This window comes from Manis javanica, chromosome 17, assembly GCF_040802235.1.
Source record: "Manis javanica isolate MJ-LG chromosome 17, MJ_LKY, whole genome shotgun sequence".
In the NCBI taxonomy this organism is placed as follows: Eukaryota; Metazoa; Chordata; class Mammalia; order Pholidota; family Manidae; genus Manis; species Manis javanica.
In genome coordinates this window covers 11676240-11686293 of record NC_133172.1, presented here as the reverse complement: position 1 = coordinate 11686293, position 10054 = coordinate 11676240, and the positions used below count along the sequence as shown (strand labels likewise).

Genomic DNA, 10054 nt, shown 5'->3' with positions numbered 1-10054 from the left:
AAGATAATTTCCATCCTTATTCTAAGTATTTAGAGCAGTTGTTCTCAGCCCTGATGAACATCAGAATCCTCCAGAAAGCTTTTAAAAAATTTCTGAGTCTCACCTCAGATCAATTAAAATCAGATACTGGGCGGGACTGGACATTCCCACTGTTTCAAAAGCTCCGTGAGGGGTTCTAATGCGCAGCCAGGGCTGAGAGCATTGATCGAGAGTAAACCTTATACAGTGCAGTCAGAAATGTGCATTTAAATTTTAAGTGAGAAGGTCAGTTTTTTTAAGAGTTTTGAAGTCACCTTACAAAACTGATGATATATTCTGGTCATTCTTCAATTACGACCCAAACCAGAAATCAGAAGCACCTGAGACCACGCGGAGCTTGTGGGATTAGGAGTGAGTGCCCAGGCAGCAGCCTCGAAGAGTGCGTGCCTGCAGGTGCGGGGCCTTCTCTGCACCGTGGCCACCTCCCCAGGTCAGCTCCGGACGACCGCACCACACTGCTCCGCACGGGCTCTTCTTGGAGCACTTTTTTTTTTCTTTCCTGTTTGAAACAGTTAAATTGAAGTAAAAAAAATGTAATATTCATGTGCTACATTGAAGCTCCCCAGATTGGCAATTTTTATTTCTTTGCCAAAGGAAGCTAGAACAGTTTGCAGGCAAATATATTAACATAAAAATTGCCTACATTTTTAAACCCCTCTTTTATTTGGTTTCTTACTGGACCAAAGTGAAATGTGACCTGCAGCTTGGAGGTTGGCTCCTGGATGAATCATCTCCAGGTGTGTTCAAAACCATTAATTGCCTCTGAAGGGAGGGAAAAGAGGCTTCCCCGGAATCCTGGTATTTGAAGGAGAGATACTGAGCTGTGTTTGCTGCCTCAGGGAGCAGCTACGGCCGAGGTACTCATGTTGTCCTTACACTATGAAGCCTGAAAGGAACACCTTGGGCAGAGAACTTGGTTGTAACTAGCATGAATGCGCTGAAGGCCTTGTAAAGAAGGTTGTTTGAATTACATGTATGTTAAACAGATTCAGAAGAACTGTTTCCACCTTAGGTTTTTGCACAATAAACCCTAAATTGCACTTTTGACTACTGAGCTGAGTCATTTAACTCGCTTTTTTCCAAAATATTAAATCCCCTTAATGATGACTGTAGAGCCCTGTCACACACTGACATAGTCTATTTCTTCAACCCCTATGTCATTAAAAGATGCAACTTACTTACTTATGATGATTAATAATAGTGAAATATGTATGAAGAAATAAATTATACAAATGCCCCACTGTACATAATAGGAAGCGATACAATTTGCCAGGCCCTGATTACCCGCGCCCACAAGCAATGGATGGCAGAACATTTCTCTCCAGCGGATTGTCCCCTGGGATCCTAACTTAGGAAGCAGGATGTGAGGAAGTTTGAAAGGTGTTTTGACAGATTCAAATTCTTTTTTAATTGTTGATTTGTAAAACCCGACTTCTCCCCCCACCTAGCTTTCACTGTTGCCTTCACACCCCATTATTTAAGGCAGCCTGGAACACCTGAGTCAATGCCATCTGAAGGGATGTGTCAAACCTTTTGTCTTAGCTGACAAAGAAATACCACATACCCTCCTAGCGCTCTTCCCGAATATCCATAACTTAACATTGAGGGTGTGTGCTGAGCAGGGTAAGGGAAGGAGCTCTCAGCTGGGAGTATAAACAGTGTGGGTGGGTGTGAGATGGGGTCAGGATGCTCAGGAGGTCACAGCTTTGGAGGTGGGTCGTCACCACAGCATGCGATAAACTTCCCATCACCTACTGTATCTGTTTTCTCTGGTTAGTGTGCTTATTACTAGGGAAAGAAAGGAAGACATAAACCCAAGTCCTCTGACTTTCAGATTTCATAAACAAACGGATGCAATTTTTGCTTCTGCAAAATGTAAATGAGTTAATACCTCCGCTAAGCTGAAGTTCCGTAGACTGGTTGCTGAAGTTCATAGAAGGCTGTAAACTTTCTCTTAACTTCGTTTTTCAGTTGTTCAGATACAAGTAACGGCCCTGCCACCCTAAGAGGATCCTGTCGTCTTGTTTTCAGCAGACTGGGTTTGAACAAACCGGCAAAATTCCCCTCTTAAAAAACCTGGAGCAACAACAGACTCCAGCTTCATTCTCCAGGAGGGCAACGCATTCAGCCCAGGAGGCATGAAGGGATCTACAGCACCGTTTCTAACCAAACACCGGCGGATCACCCCCTACACGCTCATGGCTGTTTTTAGCTATTTTCAAAGCCTTCTGTCAAATTAATCTTTTCATAGACATTTTACACACACATACACGTTCTTACAGATAAACTGTGTGACAGAGAGAGAAACATGAGGCTTTTAAGAGATAAATATTAAGCCAAGACTAAACAAAATACGGACCTGACAATCCCTGTGTTAATTTCTGCTGTAATGGAAGCACCTGATTATTTTGGATTCACTTTTGTCAAATGTGTCATAAAATTTTTAGAAAATTGACAGTAGATCAAGTCAGTATATAACTGTGTGCTTATTTGTGATGTTATTGATTGTTTTCTGTCCCCTCTTTAGAACGCAAACTCTTTGACAGAAGTTATAGCTTTATTCATTGGGGTTTACCCAGTATTTGGCATGTACAAATTTCTCAGAAAACTGAATTTAGCAAAAATATTTAAAAAAAATCTCAGCAGTAAGGGAAAAGATATTTGAATCTTCTGTTCTACATTACCAGTGGCTTATATGAAAATTAGATCTACCAGTAGGTACTTCTAGCACCCTTCCATTTGTCATGTCAAAATGAAATTTGAATGCTATGAAAATATCCCATAAGAATTAATAAATATCTTGCATTCATCAGAAGGCAGTAGTGCATAATCTCTTTATTTTTCCCAGTAATTTATAGTATTTTAAAGCTTTAATAAGAAAGCTGAATGGCCTACTATTTTATAATTCATCTCAGTCTGAACTTCTCAATTTTCCTGTTAAACTGCCTTAATCATTTTATTACTTGATTAAACCTTTTTATCTAGTTCATGTAAAATCTAGATGATAGAAAATAAGTTTGAATAATAGATGCCTGAAAATAAGAAAAGTCACCATTTGAGAGTGGTTATTAAGCTTAAATTTGCATAACTCTAATTTTCACTGACTGTCAAAAATATAACTTCCTAGGTTCCACTCCAAAGCTACCAGTTCTGGACTGGGGACTAGGAATCTGTATTTTTAACTAGTACTGTACCTTGACCTGTAGGTATGAGCAAAATGGTCTTTACATATTAATTGTAGACAGAAGCAAAAATTAAGTAACAAGTATATATGTGTAAGGATTTCAAATGGTGGTTAGTGCTCTGAAGAAAATCAAACTGAGTGATGTGGAAATTTGCCTGAAAGAGGGGATACATTTTTATACAGGACAGCAACAGAGACAGAGAAGTTTAACAAAGAAGGGGAAAAAGAAAAATCATCTCAGGGTTCTCAGGCCAGCTCCCTCCCCGGAGGGCTTCCACCCCCAGAGGTGCCTCTCTCGACTCATTCAAATATTTGGATCCGCTGGGGTCTACTTTGTATGCTTTTCTATTAGATGGATTAATATGTATGATAATTTTTAAAACTGAAAACCATTTTCACAAATAAACTGCAGAGGCTCTTGATAGTTTTGTCTTTCTCAGTTAGGAAGACAGAATAAAGGCTTTATCACCTTGATCCAGTTAGTTTAGCTGCTGAATTGAGTTGAGTCTGTGCTGAGGACACTTTCCCCTGCCTCTGGTCGGCTTCCCCTCTTCAGGCTCAGTCCCTGAGGAGTTCCGCTGAGAGCCTAGTGGTCTAGCAGGGCTCCTCCCTGACAGATACCGGCCTCTAAGTTTTGCCAATAAGTCCACTCTGCTTTACTGAAAATTTCTGCTTAGCTGCTTAGCCACCTGCCCCACACAACTTCAGACACTGACAAATGTCAAGAAAAAATTGGCTATATGTCAGGCTCGGTTCTCTTTCTTCCCTGCTCACAGGGATCCATGCCTCTCAAGTCTTTTTAACTTTGCAAGACCGCTAAACACTTTCCTGGTTTCTTCATCCCCTCTGCCCAAAGAAGACCAGGTTCTCAGACTTTTGCTCTATGCCCGGAATCAGCAAATTCCTCTAGGGAAAAACTGGCTGAACAGCATTAACTCACTTGTCCCTCCTCCCTGGAATCTTGGCATTTCCAGTCTCGGTTGCCTCAGCAGCAGTCCAATGCCTTTAAGCAGATGTCGTCTGTATTACATTAGGCTTGCTCTTGGCTGAAGCTCTCGTCTGCTGGAAAGTATTGTTATATACCCAGAAGTGCAAGTCTTCTGAGACTTCATATTTTATTAGTTATTTATTGGCATGTAAGAAATTACACTTAAACTTAGTGACTTAAAAAAACATTAAGCATTCATTATCTCACAGTTTCTGTGCATCAGGAATTCTGTGGGCTGGGGGCAGGGTGGTTTTGGCTCAGGGTCTCTTATGAAGTTGCAGTCGAGATGTTGACCTGGGCTTGTGGGATAAGCTTCCAAGAGGGCTCATCTCCGTGACTGGCAAGGAGGTGCGTCTGTGTCCAGGAGGCCTCTGTCCATTTTCACACAGGGCTGGTTGCGGGTCCGTGTCATGATATGGCAGCTGGCTGCCCCCATTACAAGTGAACCAAGAGTGAGCAAAACAGAAGCAGCAATGTCTTTTGTGAAGTCACACTCCTTTTGTTCTGCAATATCCTCTAGTTACACAGATCAGCCCAATCAAGTGTGGAGGGAGTAACACCAAGAGACAAGAATTATTCTCAGTAGGCACTGTCTTAGAGACTGGCTCCCAAAACACTTAAAAGAAAATTTTGCATAGCTATAGATATTAAAGAATCTGTTTTGCTGCACTAATGAATCATCCCAAGAGAACTACAAAGTTTTGCCTGGGTGGGTTGGTTGCAATACAGCCCTTGTCTCAGTCCCCATCTTCACTCAAGGTTCTAGGATAAAAGAACAACCTCCACCTGCTTTATGCTGTTCCTTGGACAGAGGGGAGTGAGAGCAAGAATCTTAACACACAGTAGGTCTTAAATCTTTGCTCAGATGTGGCATATGTCACTTCTGCTCAGTTCATTGGCCAAAGCAAGTCACACAGTCAAATCAAATAACAAGGTAGAAAAAGTATATTCCTTTGATATAAAGGTGCTATATCCCATGTCGATGGTGGCGATATACATTATTTCAGGGACAAGGAGAAGGAAAAATTGGGATCAATAACCAAATATACCACAAACACTTAGTTTACAAATAACAATTCATATAATGATGAATTCCACTTAGAAAGAGCAGTCTAGTTGGGATGTGCATAGCTCCTTCTAATACCAGCCTTAGTCCTGAAGAGAGGTAAATGGTCTCATTTCTACTGTTTTAAGGTTTCTCATTTTTAGTCATGGTCCAGTGGAATACTTTGGACAACTTAATGATTACCACATCAGCAATTCCTTTTCTTATTCTACTTTTCAAATCATATAGTATGAATCTGATCCAATTGTAATAATCAAATGACACTTTAAAAGACTAGGTAGAGAAACTCTGAAAACAATCTAGAATGTTTTTAAAAATTTCTGGAAACATTATTAAGTATCCTTTGTGGGAAAAGAATGGAATTGAATCTCTAATAATTCAACACTACTGGCAAGTGATACTGATTTTATAAAAATCAATGATCTTTAGGCCTGGCATGTGTAATGTATCCATTCTCTAAGAGAACATAACAAAATGATTATGGATAGTATTCTACCTAGAAATTTTATCTTTAGCATTCAAACTAGGTAGTCATAGTTTTGACTGTGCATGGAAACAATGTGATAATCCAATTTCAAGACCATATACTCCGATTTGGGATTATAAAACTATGGTGGCCATAGGCATATCGGTCTAAAAAAATAACAGATTATTATGATTACTTAGACAAAATGCAAAATCATACTGGCTTCAAATATCCTTTTTAGACATACAGCCCTACTTTCCCTGTTTAAGTATACCAATTAAAATTTCTGCAAGAGCTGAGTTGGTCTTATGAGTGTAGGAGGAATTCTCCACTAGCCTGAGAATGAAGCTCAAGAAAAATTAGGAATTTCACTACCACATGGGAGAGAGTGAATTATCACTTGATAAAGGAAATTTGTACTGTTCTAGACCTTGGCTACAGAATTTCCTTATTATGTAAATTGTGACCATGTTTCTGAGTTCCAGTTTTCACAGTTTTTGTAAACTTAATTCTAAGTTTTATACATTTGAAGGTCTACTGAGCCAACCTAGCTAATATGTACCAGTTAGAAAAGTTGCTTTGGTATGATGTTTTCCCCAAATACATTTTTTTTTCTGGCAGAAATCTCTGTCAGCCAGGTAAGAAACTGTTTTCACTATACAATCTGTCAAAATGGCCATTTATTAATTATTTCACCAAAATTTTGACATGAACATTTTTAAGCATGCAAAAAATAAACATATCTCCTAAGCACGTAAAAAACATTCGGATCCTGAAGTTCACATAAATTTCTAACACGAACAGTAGTTGTGGCTGGAGGTACAGCCAGCAATGCATCACTTTCCCCCCAGAAACTCCACGTTCTTCGGCACATCCTAATGTTCTTTCTATCCCTTGAATTTTTTTTAAGAATGTGCAATTTTTTTCACTTTATTCCATACGTGTCATACACAAATTAAATTTTTGTAAATCACCGTTTCCCACTGACTTACATTATAACTTCAGACATAATCGAAGCTTAATTAGCATGAGAGCTCACACTGCGGTTTAAATGGTTTCTTTGTTTCCCACTTAGACTTTGTTGAGAAGATTGATCTGCAACTGATACTGACATGTAACAGGAAAGCTGCTATTTAAAGAAGACTTTTGAAAATAAAAATTCCTTAGAACACAAGGTTAACTCGGGATCATCTCTTTTGCAAGTAGGAACTTTTCATATATTAGGTTTTCTTATAAAAAGAGACACATCTGGTTAGCTTTAAATACAAAATAAATGCTTAGCTTTCTTTAATAACTGTTCTTACTATACCCAAATAATTTTCTACTATGCAAATGTTCCATGTTAGTTAAAAGTAATGAAGGGCTATTCTACAAGAAAAGCATTATAATTAATCTTTCCTTTAACAAAAGTTAAATTCATAACCATAATTAATACACATCACATCTTGTCTGCTTTATTAGAAAAAATGGACATCTCTATCCTCTTATTGTTTTTGATGAGAGGAACTAAGGAGTTTCTCTAGAGAATCAGTTTGCCCAATGTGCTTTTACATGATAAAAAAAAATTGAAACACTTCACAGTAGAAAGCACTTTTAAAATATGTATTAGCAGTATTCTCAAAATATTCTGGAAGTCACTATGGGAGCACTTCCTTCAAGTTTCTGTGCATAAATCACTTTGCATGTTCTCCAAATATCAGAGGAAGAGATGTTAGCAAATAGCTTCCCAAATACAAGAGATTTTTGTAGTTAAATATTTCATTTCTGCATGAGTGGCCATGAACACCTACGGATTCACTGGGCACCTATAGTATATGTGGCAAAATAATGGGTCTGTACAATTGAACATTATCTCATTCAGATTAAAGATCTGACAGTAATATGGGAATTAGCAACAAGTTTAGAACATTTTATGTTCATTTTTTACTATATTCAGAAGAGCTATAGAGTAAATGTCTCTAAAGTAAATTTTCTTTCTTCTTGTAAACTCAAGGCAGGACTATGTTTCCTTATTTGTATCAATAAGTGTTGCTATATTAATATCTTTTAATAAAAAATCTTATTTTATTCTATGCTTCATTGGGAATCTGCTTCACATTCAAAACTTCCCTCTCTTTTTCCCATGGTGTTACTTTTTAAATTATTACTATTTAGCAAATATTTATATTGTGCTCACTATGTACTAAGGATTTTCTATATGCGGACTCGTTAACTCTTCAGGGCAGTTCTGTAAGGCAGCTGCTCTCATTCTCCGTTTATAGTGGGTGAAACCAGGGCAGAGTGGCTGGGGGGCTTGACCCAGGTCACACGGCTGACACGTGGTGCAGCTGAAATGTAAATCTCAGTGGTCGGGCTCCAGAGCCCGTGGCCCGGCCATTTCTACTACACTAATGACGGCCTCAATTAAGCTGCATGCCTGAGAATTGATCATTTCATTTCATATTAGTTGTTGATCTTTGCCAATGACTGTATCACAGTATCTGTCGAACCCTCAAGACACATGACAGAACAGGTTGTCTATGAAGTTACCAAAAATTGAATTCTCAATTTTGAGAGCAAGTGTTCCTGGCGGCCAGACGACCTGCCTGGCACCAATGTAGAGAGTCTGGGAAGGAAGTAGGAAGCATCAAGCTTGCTGGGCACACAGGCACCACAAGCTATGGTGGCACAAACTAAAAGCAAAGTTCTCTTTCCTTTTCTCTACACAAGAAATGATACTTTCCTCTAAAAGGGAATCACAGCTAAAAAATGATACCCCAAACTCTTTCATCTTGATTATCTTATAAATAAGAGCAGGTAGTAGTGTTTTCATTTTATGGAAGGAAATAGTGAAACAAGGTGAGATCTTATTAAAGAAAGGTACAGTAAATTGGTGAGAGGTTTTCAGTGACATATAAAGCACTTAAAATGAGAAGTAAAATTGCCCTTAGTTGCTGTAGGACTCTGGAAGCATTTAAAGACTTTCTCATTTAAATTTGCACCTACTTAGCATGAGACTATTTGCGCGGTATTATGCTTAGGAGATGAAAGCAGAGGCTCCCGGTGTGGTTTCTGGGTGTAAGGGATGGTCTCCCAGCCCGAGAGCCCCTGCTTTACTTTCCTGATATTTATAACTAGAATTTCTATCACTAAAAAAATCATGCTTGTAGTTAGTGGATGAGTGTGCAGTGTGTGAAGGGAGATGTAATATGGTAATACACATTTTAAATAATGTACACTTGTGTAAATCCTTCTGGAAGTTCACTTTTGAAGGGAGAGCACCAAGTAAGCAGGAGGTCACGACCCCAAAAACGGAGTTTCTCTGAAGAGAAACAGGTGAAACTGAGAAGGGGCCTGAAGGGAGCATCTGAGGCCCCAAAGAGAAACCGCCTCACTTTCGTTCTTTGTAAAAGAGAACCGCAGTGTAAGCAAGCCAAATCTAATTAATCTTTGAGAAAGAACACGCACAGTAATTTTAATTACATAAACCAACTTATATAGTATTAGAATATTAAACGCAAAAAAAATGCAAGATCAGTCATTCAAAACTAAATAAGCGTAAGTAGTTGAATTTGGGCGCAAATCAAGCCCCAGGCCAGTTGCTTCTAAAATAGATGAACAAATCACGCTCAGCACTGTCAACACACCAAGCGAGGCAGGCACCGCTGACACGCAGGACCGCAGACTGTCTCTGATACCCCTTGATCAAAGACAAAGAACGACCAGTTACTCGCAGCAATAGCAGTAGCTAAAGCATCAGCCTTTTCTCCAGCTCCCCAAGTTGCAAATTCCACACAGCAATGGACGAAGCAGGCCAGCTAATGCTTAAACATGCAGTGGGCTTCTCAGAAACACAAGAGAGCCAAAGAGAATTGTCTGCAATAATAGGAGATAGCTTGCTATATTTTCTATTTAGATTTCTTAATCTTTCAGTAATATTTATTCGTATTTTTCTTTGACCCCAAAATAGGAGGCAGCAGATGAGAAAAATCCCTCAGTAATAAACTTTCAACAGTAAATATGCAGATGTCCTGGACATTATGGTTCTACCCCACTATCCAGTCCACTCCGTCCTCATTGTGGAGTAGGATATTTTTGGGTAAAAGTGATGTTAACCCAGCAACTGAGGTGGTCTAAGACTGGTATAAAACACTCAGCAAAATCCATTTCCCCTGCAGTGATCAGTTTTGAGAGCCTACATTTAAGTTAATCAGTACATGGCATTCTTCTGGAAAGAGGGATTTAGCTGGGGAAAGAAGGGCAGGATGACCCAATAAATATATTTTATGGTTTGAGTAAGTTTAAATTTAAAATGCAGCTGAAAGCATCCTG

The 10054-nt window shown here is 39.0% G+C and overlaps 1 long non-coding RNA gene across 1 annotated transcript in view; it reads right to left on the bottom strand.

Annotated features, from left to right (window-relative positions):
- Positions 1 to 299: 299 nt before the first annotated feature.
- LOC140847056 (uncharacterized) overlaps positions 300 to 10054 on the bottom strand; it is a 50681-nt gene continuing 40926 nt past the window's right edge. Inside the window, exon 5 of the long non-coding RNA XR_012126662.1 lies at positions 300 to 538. This is a non-coding gene — a long non-coding RNA (uncharacterized lncRNA). The remainder of the gene's footprint in view (positions 539 to 10054) is intronic.